This window comes from Phyllopteryx taeniolatus, unplaced genomic scaffold (genome assembly GCF_024500385.1).
Source record: "Phyllopteryx taeniolatus isolate TA_2022b unplaced genomic scaffold, UOR_Ptae_1.2 contig_28, whole genome shotgun sequence".
NCBI lineage: Eukaryota > Metazoa > Chordata > Actinopteri > Syngnathiformes > Syngnathidae > Phyllopteryx > Phyllopteryx taeniolatus.
Window position 1 is genome coordinate 877,309 of NW_026903206.1, and position 22,341 is coordinate 899,649.

The 22,341-nt window shown below is 42.6% G+C and overlaps 1 long non-coding RNA gene and 9 other non-coding genes across 12 annotated transcripts; 9 read left to right on the forward strand and 1 right to left on the reverse strand.

Annotated features, from left to right (window-relative positions):
• Window positions 1–1,655: 1,655 nt before the first annotated feature.
• On the reverse strand, window positions 1,656–20,797 carry LOC133473528 (uncharacterized). 3 transcript variants are annotated; one of them, XR_009787130.1, is made up of 4 exons: window positions 20,704–20,797; window positions 10,766–10,871; window positions 4,073–6,058; window positions 1,656–1,996 (listed from the first exon to the last, which is right to left on the reverse strand). It is a non-coding gene; the product is annotated as an uncharacterized LOC133473528 (long non-coding RNA). The 3 variants fall into 3 exon arrangements; XR_009787128.1 differs by lacking the exon at window positions 1,656–1,996 and having other exon boundaries at window positions 3,329–6,058; XR_009787129.1 differs by lacking the exons at window positions 1,656–1,996; window positions 20,704–20,797 and adding an exon at window positions 20,530–20,697 and having other exon boundaries at window positions 3,329–6,058.
• On the forward strand, window positions 12,667–12,739 carry trnak-uuu (transfer RNA lysine (anticodon UUU)). Its single transcript has one exon. It is a non-coding gene; the product is annotated as a tRNA-Lys (tRNA).
• Window positions 13,382–13,454, forward strand: trnak-uuu (transfer RNA lysine (anticodon UUU)). The gene has a single exon. It is a non-coding gene; the product is annotated as a tRNA-Lys (tRNA).
• Window positions 16,857–16,929, forward strand: trnak-uuu (transfer RNA lysine (anticodon UUU)). Its single transcript has one exon. It is a non-coding gene; the product is annotated as a tRNA-Lys (tRNA).
• On the forward strand, window positions 17,175–17,247 carry trnak-uuu (transfer RNA lysine (anticodon UUU)). The gene has a single exon. It is a non-coding gene; the product is annotated as a tRNA-Lys (tRNA).
• trnak-uuu (transfer RNA lysine (anticodon UUU)) lies at window positions 17,518–17,590 on the forward strand. Its single transcript has one exon. It is a non-coding gene; the product is annotated as a tRNA-Lys (tRNA).
• trnak-uuu (transfer RNA lysine (anticodon UUU)) lies at window positions 18,177–18,249 on the forward strand. The gene has a single exon. It is a non-coding gene; the product is annotated as a tRNA-Lys (tRNA).
• On the forward strand, window positions 18,910–18,984 carry trnak-uuu (transfer RNA lysine (anticodon UUU)). The gene has a single exon. It is a non-coding gene; the product is annotated as a tRNA-Lys (tRNA).
• trnak-uuu (transfer RNA lysine (anticodon UUU)) lies at window positions 19,271–19,343 on the forward strand. The gene has a single exon. It is a non-coding gene; the product is annotated as a tRNA-Lys (tRNA).
• Window positions 19,586–19,660, forward strand: trnak-uuu (transfer RNA lysine (anticodon UUU)). Its single transcript has one exon. It is a non-coding gene; the product is annotated as a tRNA-Lys (tRNA).
• Window positions 20,798–22,341: the final 1,544 nt, after the last annotated feature.

Sequence of the window (22,341 nt, forward strand, 5' to 3'; positions counted from 1 at the left end):
ACTCTTTAATCCTTTTTCCTAAATATTTTTTAAAATTTAACTCACCAGTCGTCTTCAATCCTGTGGATTGTCATCAACCTTCAGATCCCAGTTGAGGAGAACGAAGACCAGTCCCATAAAGGGTCTTACTTGCCGTGGCCAGTAAGACCTCTTAACTGGAAGTCGGCTCCACAACTGGAATCCTTGGGTGTGTTGACATCCGGCTCGAAGGACCAATTTAATGTTGGATTTATCTTCACCAACATTATAAAAAATAGACACAAAAGGAATGAAGACGCTGGTTTCTTTTTCTCATGAGGAGGGCGTATGGGAGATTGTTCAGATTACAGCCTCTCAACACGCTCTAAAAAATCTCTCCCGTCGCTCCTGCATTTATTTGAAATAGGGAGGTTTTACAAGACAAAACGTACTAAGCTACAAGACACAACACACTAAGGGTAGGGTTTCAAGGTGAAAACATGGGACCAACACCTGCCACGTCCCGGCCACGTCCTTCTCTCTGATGATTCCTGCTGAGTCATCTTCTTGAAGGCGAGACATGCTCTTTTCTCAAAATGGTCCATAATACTAATGCAAGCTAAGCAAATAAATGATAACTTCTACAATATATTTAACACAAGTCTAGTCAGAGGTTCCACCTTAAGGCTGTAATCACGTATAAATCGCCTATAAAAATTAGCAAAACCCAAAAACCTCTGCGACTGCTTCCTAGACGTTGGAGTTGGCCAATCAACCACAGCCTGGATCTTGACTGGATTGGCCCGAAGCTGGCCCTTCTCCACGATGAACCCCAAAAACTGTACCAACTCCGCATGGAACTCACACTTCTCAGCGTTGATGTAAAGACGGTTTTCCATCAAGAGCTGCAACACCATGCGGACATGTTGGCGATGTTCACGTTGATCACGGGAAAAGATTAAGATGTCGTCCAAGTACACAAAACAGAATACATTTATCATGTCCCGGAGCACATCATTAATAAGACACTGAAACACAGCGGGTGCATTCGTGAATCCAAAAGGCATGACTAAATACTCAAAATGACCTAATGATGTATTGAACGCAGTCTTCCACTCATCTCCCTCCTTCATCCTCACCGGGTGATAGGCATTGTGCAGATCTAATTTTGTGAACACCTTTGCAGACTGCAAAGGGGCAAACGCCGAGTCCAACAGTGGGAGAGGATACTTATTCTTTATCGTGATGTCTTTGATACCCTGGAAATCGACACAGGGTCACAGGGTCCCGTCCTTTTTATCGATAAAGAAAAATCCAGCGGCAACTGGTGACGATGAGGGACGAATCAACCCGGCAGCTAGCGAAGTCGAAATATAATTCTTTGCCTCTTGCTCTGGCTTGGAAATCTGATACAGCCTCGCACATGGTAGTGGAGCATCGGGAATCAACGTTATGGAACAGTCGTATGGACGATGCGGAGGCAAAGACTGGGCGCGATCCTTCCTGAACACGAGTTGCAAATCATGAAATTATTTTTTTTCACCTTTCATTTCTTTGACGCTTCTTTGCTATGTATTCACAAAAACAAACAAATACAGATAGAAATACACAATATTGGATGAAGAGGAATAAAACAAATCTGTTTAAATTCGGAAATAAAAACATGAGAAACAACCTGATCGAAGCAATCATATTTTAATGACTATGCATTAGAAATAACTGTATTATATAATGCTGAATGGCTGGTAATGTTCTTTAACTCATTCACTGCCAGGTTTCCCAGTTAACATGGTTATTTGACTTCAAAAGCCGTCAATGGCAGTGAATGTTTTTTTAAACACTTGAAGTTTGGTGGTGTCACTGATGGTGTCGTGGTACACTCGCCTGACTTTGGTGCAGGCAGCGTGGGTTCAGTTCCCACTCAGTGACGGTGTGAATGTGGGTGTGAATGGTTGTCCGTGTCTGTATGTGCCCAGTTGAGGGTGTAGTCCGCCTTTCGCCCGAAGTCAGCTGGGATTGGCAAAAGCGCCCCGCGACCCTAAATGGATGGATGGATGGAAGTTTGGTGGTTACAATTGAACAAATCACAAAGAAAAGCACAAGAACAAGCTGTCACATTCATGTATACTGCACATGAATATGCTGATGCAGTTGGCTGAGCTGGCTCGAGTGCGCAAATACTTCCTGACATGACAAGCTTGAAACGGAATATATTTAAAGTGACATTCAACAACATTAGTAAAGTCGCACAGGGATTCACTTGACAGGCTGAATGCCTCGATCGATTTATTTCATGACAGGACAAGGGAAAGCTGATCATGCTGCTGCTGAAGTTATGGTTTCTCTTTAATGGTTGTGGTTTTAACGACTGCCATAGGACAAGTGATGCCGGTAATGCAAAAATAAATAAATAAATAAAACCCACCATTATGAGTAACGAGCAAAGTAACATGTTACTTTCCTTGAGAAAGTAATTAGACTACAGTTACTACTTCTCACCAACAATAGTTACTTTTGCATCATGAATGTCTCTTGCGAAGTTTTAATCTGAGGGTCCAGGGTTCAAGTCCCTGTTCAGGCGACATAATTCTTAAGAAGTTGTTCACGAAATATTACGCAGGTACTTTCACTGAGACACTTCTTCTTTTCCTTTCGGCTTGTCCCGTTTGGGGTCGCCACAGCGCGTCATCCTTTTCCATGTAAGCCTATCTCCTGCATCCTCCTCTCGAACATCAACTGCCATCATGTCTTCCCTCACGACATCCATCAACCTTCTCTTTGGTCTTCCTCTCGCTCTCTTGCCTGGCAGCTCCATCTTCATCATCCTTCTACCAATATACTCACTATTTCTCCTCTGGACGTGTCCAAACCATCGAAGAATGCTCTCTCTAACTTTGTCTCCAAAACATCGAACCTTGGCTGTCCCTCTGATGAGCTCATTTCTAATTTTATCCAACCTGGTCACTCCGAACCTCAACATCTTCATTTCTGCCACCTCCAGCTCTGCTTCCTGTTGTCTCTTCAGTGCCACTGTCTCTAATCCGTACATCATGGCTGGCCTCACCACTGTTTTATAAACTTTGCCCTTCATCCTAGCAGAGACTCTTCTGTCACATAACACACCTGACACCTTCCTCTACCCGTTCCAACCTGCTTGGACCCGTTACTTCACTTCCTGACCACACTCCCCATTGTTCTGGACGGTTGACCCCAAAGTATTTAAAGTCCTCCACCCTTGCTATCTCTTCTCCCTGTAGCCTCACTCTTCTCCCACCACCCCTCTCATTCATGCACATATATTCTGTTTTACTGTTGGATTTATCTTACCCAACATTATAAAAAATAGACACAAAAGGAATGAAGACGCTGGTTTCTTTTTCTCATGAGGAGGGTTTATGGGAGATTGTTCAGTTTACAGCCTCTCATCACGCTCAAAACAATCTCTCCCATCGCTCCTGCATTTATTTGAAATAGGGAGGTTTTACAAGACAAAACGTACTAAGCTACAAGACACAACACACTAAGGGTAGGGTTTCAAGGTGAAGACATGGCACCAACACCTGCCACGTCCCCGGCCACGTCCTTGGTCAAGGCGCCCTTCCATCGGATGATTCCTGCTGAGTCATCTTCTTGAAGGCGAGACATCTTCCTTTCTCAAAATCATCTATAATACTAATGCAAGCTAAGCAAATAAATGATAACTTCTACAATATATTTAACATTTCCCTCCTGTTTATCATGTATTTGCACAAATTCTCATATCATTTTACAGTCACTTCATTTCGATTTTTTAACTGTAGAATCATTTTAATGAAACAAATACATTTCCACTCAGAGTAAACTTGTCATACATGAATGTTGTAGTTTAAACATCGTAATCACCTGGATCAGGAAACAAATCAGGTAAAACAACATCATCATCGTCGTCATCATTATCAACATCCAATAAAGGATACATCTGCTCCATACGGTTCCATGTGGGTAATTGCTGTGGTGATTAATCTACTGATTAAAGCCCGAATGCATGGGATACAACAACATCCACACCATGTCAGAATGGCTGCAAAAACAGCAATTGATATCAATATTGGTGAAATTAGGGTTTTGTATTTACCAAAAACGTCCATCCAGCTGTCCCTCAAGGAGTGTTGATTGAGGGTCCGTAGACCATCGATGGCTCTGGTCAAGCTGCCATCTGAAGCAGTATTGTTTGTTCTCCAAACATACCGCAAACACCTCCCTCTCTTGCGAGGAGCATGTCGACAGCTATGCGGTTTTGGAACGTCCTTGAGCTGCTCGTGCACAGCTTCCAACCCACTCTGAGTCCAATTTCCTAATCTCTGTACATTGAAGTGGATATAGTTTATCCCATCAACATTTTTATTAATCGTACACAACCAGCATATGAAGTATTTAAATCCTCCTGCATCTTGGTCAGCTAATTTGTATTGATTAGGAACCCCACGAGGAACACCTATGGCGTCGATGTATGTTTTATGTTGGATAATTTTGCCTCTGCCAGGATAAATCTCTTTTTTGTCTATGTTCTATATTGGACAAAAACATTGGTGCCCTTTCCATTAAATCTTGAACAAGCATAGGGTATACTGACACATGCAATATCAAAGTGATAATAGCGCACAATCCAGATATATCTTTAGGTAATCTATCAAACAGTCTATCATCTCCGCACCACCACCAGATGTCGCTCCGTGATACTGGCATAAACTTTGGTCTGATTTTTAAGGTTACTTTACACTGTGTGTCGTTCAGTGGTCCTAATTTTTTGCCTTTACTAATCATGTTTATACAAGTAAAATTATTCGGTGCTACTAAAGTAGAAAACATTGGTTTGTGTTTATCTGCTTTTGTTACGGGATATATAGGACCATGATTTACACTTCTCAGTTGGTACAGTAGCGTTCATTAATGGAATAATACAATCTTGTGATAATTGTGCTGGAACTATGCGCAACAAAGGCCTGGGACCCATGCAAACCACACAATCTTTTCTCGTTACATTTGCTGCTTGTTATAATAACAAAATAACAATCGTAACCAATTGTTATTTTGTCCTGAAACTCCTGTGACAACAAGGAACCAATCATCAGTAGTTATGTTGTTAACCATTAAAATTTGTCCACCTTTCTTTGAAGTTTTCAATGGCATTTCTGGTTTAACACGGTTCCCATAACACAATGCTCCTCGGAATTGGGGATCTTTTCCGCCAGAATATGCCCACAAGCTCATCATCAAACACACTGGGTGACTTGATTTGTATTTCAATATTAAACTATGGGCCGTTTTGCTTATGTTAAACTTCTTTCTATGTTCTTTTGCTGTTTTTTGTGACCAACTGGACCAATCATAACCTGTTTCACCAATGAGGTGTTCCCATCCAAAGCCTATAGTTGCATACCAGTCATATCCAAATCCCCAATTCTGCCCATTCTCTTGAGCATCATTGGTGAGAGCCGCATATGGAATTATGATTAAAGCAGTTTGATTTTGGGGGGCACAAAATATTAAACCGGTTTGGCGCATTTGGATGCCATGCCCACAGTTCTGATCATCAGCTGTACTCCTTTTGATACGAGTTAATGATTCAAAATTTTCCATTATTGGGTTCATCATATTGGTCCAGCTGGTAGGTGATTTTCTATCTAAAAAATTGGTTGTATCATTTAGGGAGGGACGTCCCATGTACCACATAAACAAAACCAACACCATAGTAGCCAAAGTTGCTACGTAACAACTTATCAAATCTCATAACCAACGTGGGTGTGCCATTCTGCTGAGTTCTTACTAAACGGGTTGGTGTCTTTTTTCTTCACTGACCAGCAAGCGTTTTCAGAATCTACACATCTGCTCCCGCTCCGTTATCAGACTTCTGCTGATCTTCCCTGTTTGAGTACTCAGTTGAAATGACTCTTTTACAGTGTGTTAAATGAACCCACGTATTTCTTTCTGCTATTTTTAGGGCTGTTGGAGTTGTCAATAACGGTTGATACGGTCCTTCCCACTTTGGTGAATGCCAGTGCCTCTTTTTGATGCTTCGAATTAGGACCCGGTCTCCTGGTCCAACCAACTTGGTTTCCTGCTGGGAAACATGTTTACTTTCAGCAGATACTTTAAAATCATTTTGTTTTTCTCACAACTTTCTCATGTAATCAGCTAAGTTTGTTTCGTCATCAAGTTCCCATTTTTGTTTAAACAACGGAAGTCTATAAGGTCTTCCAAACAATGTTTTCGTAAGGTGTTAAACCTGTGGTGCTTGTAATGTTGATGTACATTTTAACGAGGTCAAGACACTGTGTCCATGACCTTCCTGTCTCTTCCATACATTTTTTCAGTCTATTTTTTATTGTCCCATTCGTTATTTCCACTAGACCTGCACTCTGAGGGTGGTAAGCACAACGTTTTTTCAAATTGATGTGGAACATGGTTCCTATTTTATTGATTATTAGATTTACAAAATGAGTCCCATTATCGCTGTAAATGGTTTCAGGTATGCCATATCTTGGAATGATGTCTTTACATAGTGCTTTTGCCACCGTCAGAGCATCAGGTGATTTTGTTGGGAATAATTCGATCCATTTAGAAAATGCATCTAAGATAACCAAACAGTACTTCTTTCCCCCTCTTTGACTTAATTCTATGTAATTCTATGTGAATGCGTTGGAAGGGGTATGTAGGCACTGGGAATTTACCTCGAGTAGATCGCAATTGCCCTTGCGGATTATGTCGTGCACAGATCATGCATGCTCTACAATAATTCTTTGAATATAAATTGAAACCATAGGTTGTAAAGTGTCGATGTATCTGTACCACCATCCCTCCGGTTGAGACATGTGACACACCATGGCTCAATATAGCAGCCCATTTGAATAGGTTCTTTGGAAGTATTTGTTTCCCTTCTGTTCTTGTTGTGGACTTTGTTGTTGCATGTCTTTTAGTGTTTGGTCATCGAAGGTTTGTTGTTCAATTTGTTGTTTTTTTTAAACCTAAAAATGGTTCATAGGCTGCTTCTTTCGTGGCTTTGTCAGCAAATGCATTTCCTTTAGAAACCTTGTCAGTACCAGATATATGTGCAACACATTTACAAATTGCCACTTTTCGTGGATGTTGCACTGCGTGTAATAATTGTTTAAGTAATTCAGCATGTGTTACTGGCTTCCCTGTTGACGTAATCATTCCTCTGTTATCCCAATATTGCGCAAACACATGAACTGTGGAATACGCATATTGGCTATCAGTATAGATTGTAACATCTTTATTTATCATGAGTTTGCATGCCTCGGTTAATGCTACTAATTCACCAGCTTGGGCAGAGTAATGTGACGGTAGTGACTCAGCTTTTAGCACAATCACTTAACGGTTGATCTTTCAAATCACCTCTACATTTAGCAGTTTGTTCAGCCAATTCCTGACAATTATGATTAGTGTGGCTGGATTTAAGGTTGTGCATCGCTCAACAGTCAAATGTGGTTGTGACAGCAAGATGTCCATGCAAGATAAATGTCTTGCAGGTGTTGCAATAGGAGAGCAGACACTGTATGTGGGACCTTAAGAGTTAATGGATGAAATAACACAATCGTGGAACTGCTCTCTACTGCCATCGAAGCTGCCACAACTGCTCTGACACAATGCGGTAATGCACACGTCACGCTGTCCAATTTAATCGAAAAATAAGCCCATGGTCTTAGCTTATCACGGTATTGTTGTGTAAGTACGGAGGTCATGTAATAGCTTTTACAATCTACCATTTGAATGAATGTTTTATCATTAAATTTGGAAGGCCTAGCGCAGCACTGGACACCAAATGTTGTTTAATGTCACAGAAGGCCTTTTCTGCCTCTGTACTCCATTAAACAGGTGATGTCATTTTAAGGTTGTCTTCATACATTAATTTTGACAATGGTGCAACAATTTCTGCATAGTTTGGAATCCATGCTCTACAATAATTCGTCAGACCTAAAAATTATTATTATATGTTTCTTCGTCTGTGGTTTAGGATTTTTTAAGACGATAGCTTTCCTGTCTTCTAATATAGTCCTTCCTCCTACACTTAAATTATGGCCGAGATATTTGACTTGCCTTTTACACCATTGCAATTTATTTTTGTTAACTTTATGTCCCTCTTCTGCTAGATGATGCAGTAAGGCCAATGAATCTTTGCATGTCTCTCCATCTGGAGTTGCCAGGAGAACATCATCTACATATAGTAAAATTTGGCTCCCTCCTGAGGGAGTGAATTTAGACATGCGTGTTGTCATAACTTGTGAATAAATGGTTGGACTTTCACAGTAACCGAGCGGTAATCTAGTAAATGTATATTTTTTGCCCTCAAATGTAAATGCAAACAAAAATTGACTGTTCTTTTCTATTGGTACAGAAAAGACTGCATTACTTATGTCCACTACTGTAAACACAGTCGCGTCTGGTCTTAATGAATTTTACAATGTGTGTGGATCTGGTACGCATGCTGCTCTCTGTACTGCAGAATTTACTGCCTGTAAATCTTGCACCGTTCGCCAACCGACTGAAAGTGGGGCCTTTTTTACGGGAAAAATGGATGTGTTACATGGTGATTCTGGACACTCCACTATAACTCCTGCCTTAATTAGTGCTTCAATTACCGGTTTGATTCCTTCATGTGCATCTGGTTTTAATGGATATTGACGAATCCCTGGTCTATATTCTGTTTTGGGTCTAATTTGTACTGGTAAAGCCCCTTTAATAAGGCCTACATCAAATGGTCCTGTGGACCATAATTTTTTTGGAACTTGTTTTAATATTTCTTCATCAATTTCAGTGAGGATCATTTGGTCGAATCAAACAGGATGCATGTGTTTCCCTTCATCACCCTGTATTGTCCAAAACATCGCCTTCCTAATTAGACCAGTTGATGCACTGTATTCCAGTTTGTTTTCTATTTGCTGCCAATCATCTGTCTCCTGTCCTTGTTTTACTAATGTTCCCATATGTTTCCACTGTGACTCATAATCTTTGCACAATGAAATATGTGGGACACTTGTATTATTATACAGTTCCTTTAATTTGTCTGGTAAAATAATTCCTGCCGCGACTTTTGCTTCATTGTCTGAGTACAGATAATCTACAGTAATTTTATCAGGTTTCGCATGTCGTAACTTTTTTTCATATCCTGGGTCTGGCCCTGGTGCGTTTTTGTACCACAGAGTTATATGCAGCTCATCACCTTTTTTATTATCTTCTACTTCCGTGATAAGGTTGGAGACAACAGGGCTTTTCCCATGTTTAACGGTGGTTTGTCTGAGATATCGATTGTGTAATAGAATGTGATTTCTCTGCTTTCCAGTGTCACATAGAGGTCCTCTCTTTTTAATTCCTGTTTTCGTTTCACCACAATATTTCCATTTGATGATGGAATGAGTACAAGTCCTAGTTGGAATAAGCCATCTCTTCCCAACAAATTCACAGGGCACTCCGGGACTTCGAAAATGGGCATTCTACTAGATCTCCCCTGTGGGTCTCTTCCTCTCCCACGGCCTCTGCCGCGTCCTCTAAAATTTGCTCCCCCTCTGCCTTGATAGTATATTTCTGCTCCTTCGTTGAGGAAGACATCTATCTTCTTTTTTTTTTGTCCTAACACTCTTTCTGCGTGGAGGGCATGATTAACATATTCCTCCAGAGGGCCAGTTACTAGGTTTATCCAATGTTTATCTACCCATCTGTTAATGTGTTCTTTCGAATTCGCATGTAAAGCATTTTTTAACTGTTGTTGATAAGGGCCCTGAGGATTGGCATCCTCATTCAAGCCGCTGTTTGCTTCATCCAAATTTGTTGAGTTTCTGTTCCATTTAAATGATTGGACTGTCTAAGATTTTCCATTTCCTCAACAAACTGGACAATGTCTACTTTGTAGGGTGTGATGCCGGCTACGGCCTTTTTCACATCCTCATTAGTCCAGGTCCTATAAATAGTTTCTTTGTGGTCCTCTTGTACATTTGGATTTGCCTTTTTCTCTTTTAGACACCATGTTTAGCCAGAAGAATAAGTCGTCTTTTTCTATTTGTGATATGTTATTTTTATGTCGACACTTTATTTCGTTTCAAAGTTGAAATAATTTTTGCGAATTTAGCTGGCCAGCGAAACCGTATTTGGTTATCCACGTGTTTAAATGTTTTATTTTGGAAGGGTTTTGGAGTTGAACATATTTCCAATCTTTACACGTTAGGCGTTCTTTTGGATCCGTTTTACTGTTATTTTTTCCCATTTTGTGAATTTGGAAGTAGTTTATTTGCACCTCGAGTGACCTAAATACTGACTTTATTAAAAAATGACAGGGTGACAATGAATGTCTGAGTTTTGGTAACCCTCAAGCTTCTACCCACACGGGGAGGATTCTTGCCTCTGCTTCCAAACCCAGTTGTCACTTACAATCCAGTCTTATACATTCATACTTTTACACATTCACACGATACTAGTAACGTTTTTACAAACACACGGAAACACGGAAACACGAAAACACGGAAACATGGAATTTAAGTACGTACAGGACTCCGCCGTCCCCGCGGAATTTGTGGGACTCCGCCGTCCCTCTTTTACTTTGCCAGTGACTAGTATTACAAAAGGTTTATTAAACACGGAATTTAAGTACGTACAGGACTCCGCCGTCCTCGCGGAATTTGTCGGACTCCGCTGTCCCTCTATTACTTGCCAGTGACTAGTATTACACAAGGTTTATTCTGCCGCAGACTTCTTCGTCGCGCAATTCACTCACTCTTTAATCCTTTTTCCGAAAAAAAATTAAAATTTAACTCACCAAAGTCGTCTTCAATCCTGTGGATTGTCGTCAACCTTCAGATCCCAGTTGAGGAGAACGAAGACCAGTCCCGGAAAGGGTCTCGAAACAATCTCTCCCGTCGCTCCTGCATTTATTTGAAATAGGGAGTTTTTACAAGACATAACGTACTAAGCTTCAAGACACAACACACTAAGGGTAGGGTTTCAAGGTGAACACATGGCACCAACACCTGCCACGTCCCCGACCACGTCCTTGGTCAAGGCGCCCTTCCATCGGATGATTCCTGCTGAGTCATCTTCTTGAAGGCGAGACATCTTCCTTTCTCAAAATCGTCCATAATACTAATGCAAGCTAAGCAAATAAATGATAACTTCTACAATATATTTAACACTTACTTCGGCTAATCTTCATTCCTCTTCTTTCCAGTGCATGCCTGCATCTTTCTAACTGTTCCTCCAGCTGCTCACTGCTTTCACTGCAGATCACAATGTCATCTGCAAACATCATGGTCCACGGGGATTCCAGTCTAACCTCATCTGTCAGCCTATCCATCACCACTGCAAAAAGGAAGGGGCTCAGGGCTGATCCCTGATGCAGTCCCACCTCCACCTTAAATTCATCTGTCACACCTACAGCAGTGATCAAGTCTTCTGGAAGCTCCTCCCGTCCACCGAGAGCCTGTCTCACCTCTTCCTGAAAAGCTGCACAACACTCGTCCTGTCTCAGCTTCCACCACATGGTTCTCTTCTCTGCCTTTGTCTTCCTAATCTTCCTCCCCACCACCAGAGTCATTTTACACACCACCATCCTATGCTGTCTAGCCACACTTTCCCCTACCACTACCTTACAGTTGGTAACCTCCTTCAGATTATATCGTCTGCACAAGATGTAATCCGCCTGCGTGCTTCTACCTCTGCTCTTGTAGGTCACCCTATGTTCATGTAAAAAAGTGTTCACTCACTACAGCCATTTGCACCCTTGTTGCAAAGTCTACCACCATCTGTTCCTCCAATTTCCTTTCCTGGATGCCGTACTGACCCATCACTTCTTCATCACCCCTATTACCTTCACCAACATTTTCCATTACAATCTGCACCAATTACGACTCTCTCTCTGTCTGGGATGCTCAGAACGACTTCGTCAAGCTCCTTCCAGAATTTCTCTTTCACCTCTCGGTCACATCCTACCTGTGGGGCATAGCCACTAATCACATGACACACAGCACCCTCAATTTCAAGTTTCAGCCTCATCACTCGATCTGATACTCTTTTCACCTCCAAGACATTCTTAGCCAACTCTTCTTTTAAAATAACCCCGACTCCATTTCTCTCCCCATACATCAAACTTTCTCCTGATCATCATGTCAACCAACTCCCGAGATTTTCCTGTCATAGTCCCAACATTCAAAGTCCCCACATTCAGTTCTCGGCTCTGTGCTTTCCTCTTCTCTTTCTGCCGAAGAACCCGCTTTCCAGCTCGACTTCGACACACAGTAGCTGAATTTCCAACGGCGCCCTGCAGGTTGACGGCACCGGTGGCGAACGTTGTTAGCCCGGGCCACGACCGATCCGGTATGGAATTCTTTGGATGAACGCTCATTTGTTTGGCAAAGTTTTAAGATGGATGCCCTTCCTGACGGAACCCTGTGCATTTATCCGGGCTTGGGACCGGCCTACAGTTTGCACTGACTTGTGCCCCCCATAGGGCTGCATTTTCACTCAGACACTTGAACACTTCAAAACACCCAACACGTTCATCTATGCACCACACACTCTCACTTTGACCTTGGGTATCTCGGTCATTCACATACCAGGCTTTTAATCTGATGTTCTGTCTTGCGAGTACCTGTTTAGTCAAATTTCTTGCTTGCGGTTAATTTGAACCTCTTCTCCTCACCTCACTCCCTCATTGACTGTAGATCCTGGATAGCTCAGTTGGTAGAGCATCAGACTTTTAATCTTAGAGTCCAGGGTTCAAATCCCTGTTTGAGTTTTTGTTCAGGTGAGATAATTATTAAGCAGTTGTTCACTAAATACCACACAGGTTCTTTGACTCAGACACTTGAAAACTTCAAAACACCCACCACATGTTCATCGATGCACCACACACTCTCACTTTGACCTTGGGTATCTCGGTCAGTAGGATACCAGGCTTTTAATCTGATGTTCTGTTTTTTGAGTACCTGTTTAGTCAGTTCCAAATTTCTAGCTTGCGCTTAATTTGCACGTCTCCTCACATCACTCCCTCACCTCACTCCCTCACTCCCTCACTCCCTCATCGAATGCGGATCCTGGATAGCTCAGTCGGTAGAGCATCAGACTTTTAATCTCAGGGTCAAGGGTTCAAGTCCCTGTTTGAGTTCCCTGTTCAGGTGAGGTAATTCTGAAGCAGTTGTTCACTCAATATCACGCAGGTACAATGACTCAGACACTTGAACACTTCAAAACTCCCACCACATCTTCATCAATGCACCTCTCACTTTCTGACTTTGACCTTGGGTATCTCGGTCATTCACATACTAGGCTTTTAATATGATGTTCTGTCTTTCGTGGACCTATTTCGTCAGTGTCAAATTTCTTGCTTGAACTTAATTTGCACCTCGTCTCCTCACCTCACTCCCTCATTGACTGTAGAGCCTGGATAGCTCAGTCGGTAGAGCATCAGACTTTTAACCTGAGGGTCCAGGGTTCAAGTCCATGTTCAGGCGACATAAATCTTGAGAAGTTGTTCTCTAAATATTACGCCGGTACTTTCACTCACACTTGAAAACACACAACAAATTCATCTATGCACCACACACTCTCACTTTGACCTTTGGTATCATGGTCATTCGCATACCAGGATTTTAATCTGATGTTCTGTCTTGCGAGTCCCTGTTTTGTCAGTCAAATTTGCTTGCGTTTTTTTTTAATCTCGTCTCCTCACCTCACTCCCTCTTCTTCTTCTTCTTTTCCTTTCGGCTTGTCCCGTTAGGGGTCGCCACAGCGTGTCATCCTTTTCCATGAGAGCCTATCTCCTGCATCCTCCTCTCGAACACCAACTGCCATCATGTCTTCCCTCACGACATCCATCAACCTTCTCTTTGGTCTTCCTCTAGCTCTCTTGCCTGGCAGCTCCATCCTCATCATCCTTCTACCAATATACTCACTCTCTCTCCTCTGGACGTGTCCAAACCATTGAAGTCTGCTCTCTCTAACTTTGTCTCCAAAACATCGAACCTTGGCTGTCCCTCTGATGAGCTCATTTCTAATTTTATCCAACCTGGTCACTCCGAGAGCGAACCTCAACATCTTCATTTCCGCCACCTCTAGCTCTGCTTCCTGTTTTCTCTTCAGTGCCACTGTCTCTAATCCATACATCATGGCTGGCCTCACCACTGTTTTATAAACTTTGCCCTTCATCCTAGCAGAGACTCTTCTGTCACATAACACACCTGACACCTTCCTCCACCCGTTCCAACCTGCTTGGACCCGTTTCTTCACTTCCTGACCACACTCACCATTGCTCTGGACGGTTGACCCCAAGTATTTAAAGTCCTCTACCCTTGCCATCTCTTCTCCCTGTAGCCTCATTCTTCCCCCACCACCCCTCTCATTCATGCACATATATTCTGTTTTACTTTGGCTAATCTTCATTCCTCTTCTTTCCAGTGCATCCCTCCATCTTTCTAACTGTTCCTCCAGCTGCTCCCTGCTTTCACTGCAGATCACAATGTCATCTGCAAACATCATGGTCCACGGGGATTCCAGTCTAACCTCATCTGTCAGCCTATCCATCACCACTGCAAAAAGGAAGGGGCTCAGGGCTGATCCCTGATGCAGTCCCACGTCCACCTTAAATTCTTCTGTCACACCGACAGCACACCTCACCGCTGTTCTGCTGCCCTCGTACATGTCCTGTATTATTCTAACATACTTCTCTGCCACTCCAGACCTCCGCATGCAGTACCACAGTTCCTCTCTGGGTACTCTGTCATAGGCTTTCTCTCGATCTACAAAGACACAATGTAGCTCCTTCTGACCTTCTCTGTACTTTTCCATCAACATCCTCAAGGCAAATAATGCATCTGTGGTACTCTTTCTAGGCATGAAACCATACTGTTGCTCGCAAATACTCACTTCTGTCCTGAGTCTAGCCTCCACTACTCTTTCCCATAACTTCATTGTGTGGCTCATCAACTTTATTCCTCTATAGTTGCCACAGCTCTGCACATCACCTTTGTTCTTAAAAATGGGCACCAGTACACTTTTCCTCCATTCCTCAGGCATCTTCTCACGCACTAGAATTCTATTGAACAAGCTGGTCAAAAACTCCACAGCCACCTCTCCTAGATGCTTCCATACCTCCACAGGAATGTCATCAGGACCAACTGCCTTTCCATTTTTCATTCTCTTTAATGCCTTTCTAACTTCCCCCTTACTAATCATTGCCACTTCCTGGTCCACCACACTTGCCTCTTCTACTCTCCCTTCTCTATCATTTTCCTCATTCATCAACTCCTCGAAGTATTCTTTCCATCTACCTAGCACACTGCTGGCACCAGTCAACATATTTCCATCTCTATCCTTAATCACCCTAACCTGCTGCACATCCTTCCCATCTCTATCCCTCTGTCTGGCCAGCCTGTATAAATCCTTTTCTCCTTCTTTAGTGTCCAACCTGCCATACATGTCATCATATGCCTCTTGTTTTGCCTTTGCCACCTCTACCTTTGCCCTGTGTCGCATCTCAATGTATTCCTTTCGCCTCTCCTCGGTCCTCTCAGTGTCCCACTTCTTCTTAGCTAACCGTTTTCCTTGTATGATTTCCTGTACTGTGAGGTTCCACCACCAAGTCTCCTTCTCTCCTTTCCTGCCAGAAGATACACCAAGTACTCTCCTGCCTGCTTCTCTGATCACCTTGGCTGCAGTGGTCCAGTCTTCTGGAAGCTCTTCCCGTCCACCGAGAGCCTGTATCACCTCTTCCCGAAAAGCTGCACAACACTCGTCCTGTCTCAGCTTCCACCACATGGTTCTCTTCTCTGCCTTTGTCTTCCTAATTTTCCTCCCCACCACCAGAGTCATCTTACACACCACCATCCTATGCTGTCTAGCCACACTCTCCCCTACCACTACCTTACAGTTGGTAACCTCCTTCAGATTACATCGTCTGCACAAGATGTAATCCACCTGTGTGCTTCTACCTCCGCTCTTGTAGGTCACCCTATGTTCGTGCCTCTTCTGGAAAAAAGTGTTCACTACAGCCATTTGCATCCTTGTTGCAAAGTCTACCACCATCTGTCCCTCCAAGTTCCTTTCCTGGATGCCGTACTTACCCATCACTTCTTCATCACCCCTATTACCTTCACCAACATGTCCATTACAATCTGCACCAATTACGACTCTCTCTCTGTCTGGGATGCTCAGAACTACATCATCCAGCTCCTTCCAGAATTTCTCTTTCACCTCTAGGTCACATCCTACCTGTTGGGCATAGCCACTAATCACATTACACATAACACCCTCAATTTCAAATTTCAGCCTCATCACTCGATCTGATACTCTTTTCACCTCCAAGACATTCTTAGCCAACTCTTCTTTTAAAATAACCCCGACTCCATTTCTCTTCCCATCTACACCATGGTAAAATAATTTAAACCCTGCCCCTAAACTTCTAGCCTTACTGCCTTTCCACCTGGTCTCCTGGACACACAATATATCAACCTTTCTCCTAATCATCATGTCAACCAACTCCCGAGATTTTCCTGTCATAGTCCCAACATTCAAAGTCCCCACATTCAGTTCTAGGCTCTGTGTTTTCCTCTTCTCTTTCTGCCGAAGAACCCGCTTTCCACCTCTTCTTCCTTTGACTTCGACCCACAGTAGCTGAATTTCCAACAGCGCCCTGCAGGTTGACGGCGCCGGTGGCGGACGTTGTTAACCCGGGCCACGACCGATCCGGTATGGAATTCTTTGGATGAACGCTCATATTTGTTTGGCAAGGTTTTAAGCCGGATGCCCTTCCTGACGCAACCCTCTGCATTTATCCGGGCTTGGGACCGGCCTACAGTTTGCACTTGTGCCCCCCATAGGGCTGCATTTCCTCACCTCACTCCCTCATTGAGTGTAAAGCCTGGATATCTCAGTCGGTAGAGCATCAGACTTTTAATCTGAGGGTGCAGGGTTCAAGTCCCTGTTCAGGTGACATACTTTTTAAGAGGTTGTTCACTAAATATCACTCAGACACTTGAACGCTTCAAAACACCATACACATGTTCATCGATGCACCTCTTACTTTCTGACTTTGACCTTGGGTATATCAGTCAGAAGCATACCTGTTTTTTAATCTGATGTTCTGTCTTTCGAGTACCTGTTTATTCAGTGTCAAATTTCTTGCTTGAGCTTAATTTGTACCTCATCTCCTCACCTCACTCCCTCATTGATGTAGAGCCTGGATAGCTCAGTCGGTTGAGCATCATACTTTTAATCTGAGGGTCCAGGGTTCAAGTCCCTGTTTGAGTTACCTGTTCAGGTGAGATAATTCTTAAGCAGTTGTTCACTCACTATCACGCAGGTACTTTGACTCAGACACTTGAACACTTCAAAACACCCACCACATATTCATCGATGCACCTCTCACTTTCTGACTTTGACCTTAGGTATCTTGGTCATTCACATACCAGGCTTTTAATCTGATGTTCTGTCTTTCGAGTACCTGTTTCGTCAGTGTCAAATTTGCTTGCGCTTAATTTGCACCTCGTCTCCTCAACTCACTCCCTCATCGACTGCAGAGCCTGGATAGCTCAGTCGGTAAAGCATCAGACTTTTAATCTGAGGGTCCAGGGTTCAAGTTCCTGTTCAGGTGACCTACTTTTTAAGAGGTTGTTCACTAAATATCACTCAGACACTTGAACGCTTCAAAACACCCAACACATGTTCATCGATGCACCTCTCACTTTCTGACTTTGACCTTGGGTATCTCAGTCAGAAGCATACCTGTTTTTTAATCTGATGTTCTGTCTTTCAAGTACCTGTTTATTCAGTGTCGGGTCGCTTGCGCATAATTTGAACCTCGTCTCCTCAGCTCACTCCCTCATTTATTCTAACTCCTGGATAGCTCATTCGGTTGAGCATTACATTTTTAATCTGAGGGTCCTGGGTTCAAATCCCTGTTCGAGTTACCTGTTCAGGTGAGATAATTCTTAAGCAGTTGTTCACTAAATACCACGCAGGTTCTTTTACTCAGACACTTGAAAACTTCAAAACACCCACCACATGTTCATCGATGCACCACACACTCTCACTTTGACCTTGGGTATCTCGGTCAGTAGGATACCAGGCTTTTAATCTGATGATCTGTCTTTAGAGTACCTGTTTCGTCATTTCCAAATTTCTAGCTTGCGCTTAATTTGAACCTCGTCTCCTCACCTCACTCCCTCATTGACTGTAGATCCTGGATAGCTCAGTCGGTAGAGCATCAGACTTTTAATCTGAGGGTCCAGGGTTCAAGTCCCTGTTCATGCAACATATTTCTAAAGAAGTTGTTCACTAAATATTACGCAGGTACTTTCACTTGAACACTTCAAAACACCCAACACATTCATCTATGCACCACACACTCTCACTTTGACCTTGGGTATTTCGGTCATTCGCATACCAGGCTTTTTATCTGATTTTCTGTCTTTCGAGAACCAGTTTAGACAGTCATTTCTTGCGCTTTATTTGCAACGAGTATCCTCACCTCACTGCCTCCCTCATTGCGAATACCTGTTTAGTCTGTCAAATTTCTTGCTTGCGCATAATTTGCACCTCGTCTCTTCAGTTCACGCCCTCATTTACTCGAGCTCCTGGATAGCTCAGTCGGTTGAGAATTAGATTTTTAATCTGAGGGTCCAGGGTTCAAGTCCCTGTTTGAGTTACCTGTTCAGGTGAGATAATTCTTAAGCAGTTGTTCACTCACTATCACGCAGGTACTTTGACTCAGACACTTGAACACTTCAAAACACCCACCACATGTTCATCAATGCACCACACACTCTCACTTTGACCTTGGGTATCTCGGTCAGTCGGATACCAGGCTTTTAATCTGATGTTCTGTCTTTCGAGTACCTGTTTAGACAGTATCAAATTTGCTTGCGCTTAATTTGCACCTCGTCTCCTCAGATCACTCCCTCGTTTACTCTATCTTCTGGATAGCTCAGTCGGTTGAGCATTAGACTTTTAATCTGAGGGTCCAGGGTTCAAGTCCCTGTTTGAGTTACCTCTTCAGGTGAGGTAATTCTTAAGCAGTTGTTCACTAAATATCACGCAGGTACTTTGACTCAGACACTTGAACACTTCAAAACACCCACCACATATTCATCGATGCACCTCTCACTTTCTGACTTTGACCTTGGGTATCTCGGTCATTCACATACTGGGATTTTAATCTGATGTTCTGTCTTTCGAGTACCTGATTAGTCAGTCAAATTTCTTGCTTGAGCTTAATTTGCACCTTTTCTCCTCACCTCACCTCACCTCACCTCACTCCCTCATTGACTGTAGAACCTGGATAGCTCAGTCGGTAGAGCATCAGACTTTTAATCTGAGGGTCCAGGGTTCAAGTCCCTGTTCAGGTGACATAGTTCTTAAGAAGTTGTTCACTAAATATTACGTAGGTACTTTCACTCAGACACTTGAACACTTCAAAACACCCCACACGTTCATCTATGCACCACACACTCTTACTTTGACCTTGGTCATCCGCATACCAGGCTTTTAATCTGATGTTCTGTCTTTCGAGTACCTGTTTAGACAGTATCAAATTTGCTTGCGCTTAATTTGCACCTTGTCTCCTCAGATCACTCCCTCATTTACTCTATCTTCTGGATAGCTCAGTCGGTTGAGCATTAGACTTTTAATCTGAGGGTCCAGGGTTCAAGTCCCTGTTTGAGTTACCTCTTCAGGTGAGGTAATTCTTAAGAAGTTGTTCACTAAATATTACGTAGGTACTTTCACTCAGACACTTGAACACTTCAAAACACCCCACACGTTCATCTATGCACCACACACTCTTACTTTGACCTTCGGTATCTTGGTCATCCGCATACCAGGCTTTTAATCTGATGTTCTGTCTTTCGGGTACCTGTTGTCAGATTTCGTTTACCCGCAGGACTAATCGGGAGAAATGTCCTGACCGACTCTCCGTTTAAAGGGTCAAGCTCCCCCCTTTTTCCCCCCTTTTTACCGGCACCAACGCCGTACGCGCAAGGGGACGAGGAGCTGTTAAGCCGGTGTCGAGATGAGTTCGTCTAGGTGTGCTAACTGCCTTTAGTTTTACGAAGCCAATCCGATCTGCCCTCACTTATCACCCCTTGATGAGTAACCGCACAGAGTGAAAGGGTAATATTGTGAGTACTCCATTTTTACAGCAGTTTCATCCCTTAAAAATCGATTGCACTTGTTAAAGACCTCGTAAATTTAACAATCCTATGTAGGACCGTACGGATTTGTTTTTGTGTTAAGCCGAAGTGATATATATGAGTTACTTTTTGGGATGGTGTTACGACCCGGTGTTATTGATATCGTCGACGTTCAATCACTTATAGGAGGTTGAGTGATAAAAATGAGACAACTCCTCATTATAAGAATGACAAGATAGAATAGAATTAAAGCAAGGTATTTATTTCAGTGATTACTTAAGGTTAAAATGATAATATGACAGAAAGGGTTTATAATATAGAATAATCAATAATAATAATAATAACAAAAATTGAAAAGAAATAGAAGTAGTTTAAAAATAATAAATCATAAAACAAGTATTACCTTTTGAGTGAGCCTTAAGGAGTGATCAAGTCCTACGGAGCCGTGATGCCAATTAATAATAAGATAAATTGGAATATAAGAATCCCTGGACAGCTGACTAGCCCTCTTCCCTATCCACACAATGTCAATGGCGGTTCTATTAGTTACCTTATTATAATATTCTTTTAGTCTTACCCAATTAAAGAGGAACATTCAAAGAAGAAGTCCTCCTGTCAGCCTGTCCCTGATCATTGCGAGAGGAAAAAAGCGTGTGTCTCTCCCACCTTTTTGGAAGATGAGAGAGCCCCGCACTCCCTTCGTACAAGGCTTTTATAAGCTCGGTCGGGCTCAGACCTCCCCTTTTCCCAAAATAATCCTTTGTTCGCAACATGCCTCGACATGTCCCCTCATGTCCCAACATGCGCCTTCCGCTGTTGGCCTGTCCCGACTTGACCTGAGTGGAAAGTACCTTTCTCCCCCTCAGAGTGACCTGACGTAACCGGAGTGGAAGCATCATCCACTTTCACTATCAGCGTTATCCTGACCTGACCTCTTATTTGCTCACCCAAATAGGCTTCTTTTTAGTAAATACATTCAACTCCAAGCACATATCATATGTCTTGAACTCAACCAATACATTTCATCACACTATGTCAATCTCTAAGCAATCTGCAATACATGAGTATATGTTAAATGTCAAATAAATGTATATACTTTCATGTGAATACAATTCTCTCATGCGTTCAACAGGTTCGTTCTTTCTTATGTAGTACATCATGTGTTATTTTGTCTGAGAGAGACAATTTCACACAGGTTACAGTTCTTGCACAAAAGCAGTTTCAAAGCATTTCCCTTTAGTAATACAAAAGTAAGAATAATGTATAACAGCCTTACTAGGCCTGATGTACTTTTTATCAATGATTTCCAATTGTACATCCAAGTTATAACATCAAAGAGAACATCAAAATCATCCCAAGGATATAAAATCAAACAATGGTTATAAGTGGTTGACTCCAGTATGTGTTTGTTTACCATGATACGGGGTTGTATGGTATTAGGACATTTAAGAAGACTTTGCTTGAACTGGCGACTCATAATCTTCTTTGGTTTGGCGACATCTGGTGGTTAACCTAGGAATTGAAACTGGGGCTAAGCTCAATCATATGAACCCAGCTACATAAACCAATTACTACCTGTTCCATCGCTTTATGTGGCTTGGCTGCCCACTTGACACTGTTTAGTCAGTGTCAAATTTCTTGCTTGAGCTTAATTTGCACCTCGTCTCCTCACCTCACTCCCTCATTGATTGTAGAGACTGGATAGCTCAGTCGGTAGAGCATCAGACTTTTAATTTGAGGTTCCAGGTTTCAAGTCTCTGTTCAGGTGACAATTCTTAAGAGGTTGTTCACTCAATATCACACAGGTACTTTGACTCAGACACTTGAACACTTCAAAACACCCCATGCATTCATCTATGCACCACACACTCTCACTTTGACCTTGGGTATCTTGGTCATTTGCATACCAGGTTTTTAATCTGATGTTCTGTCGTGCGAGTACCTGTTTCGTCAGTGTCGTGTCGCTTGCGCTTAATTTGAACCTCGTCTCCTCAGCTCACTCCCTCATTTACTCTAACTCCTGGATAGCTCAGTCGGTTGAGCATTAGGTTTTTAATCTGAGGGTCCAGGGTTTAAATCCCTGTTCGAGTTACCTGTTCAGGTGAGATAATTCTTAAGCAGTTGTTCACCAAATACCACGCAGGTTCTTTGACTCAGACACTTGAACACTTCAAAACTCCCACCACATATTCATCGATGCACCTCTCACTTTCTG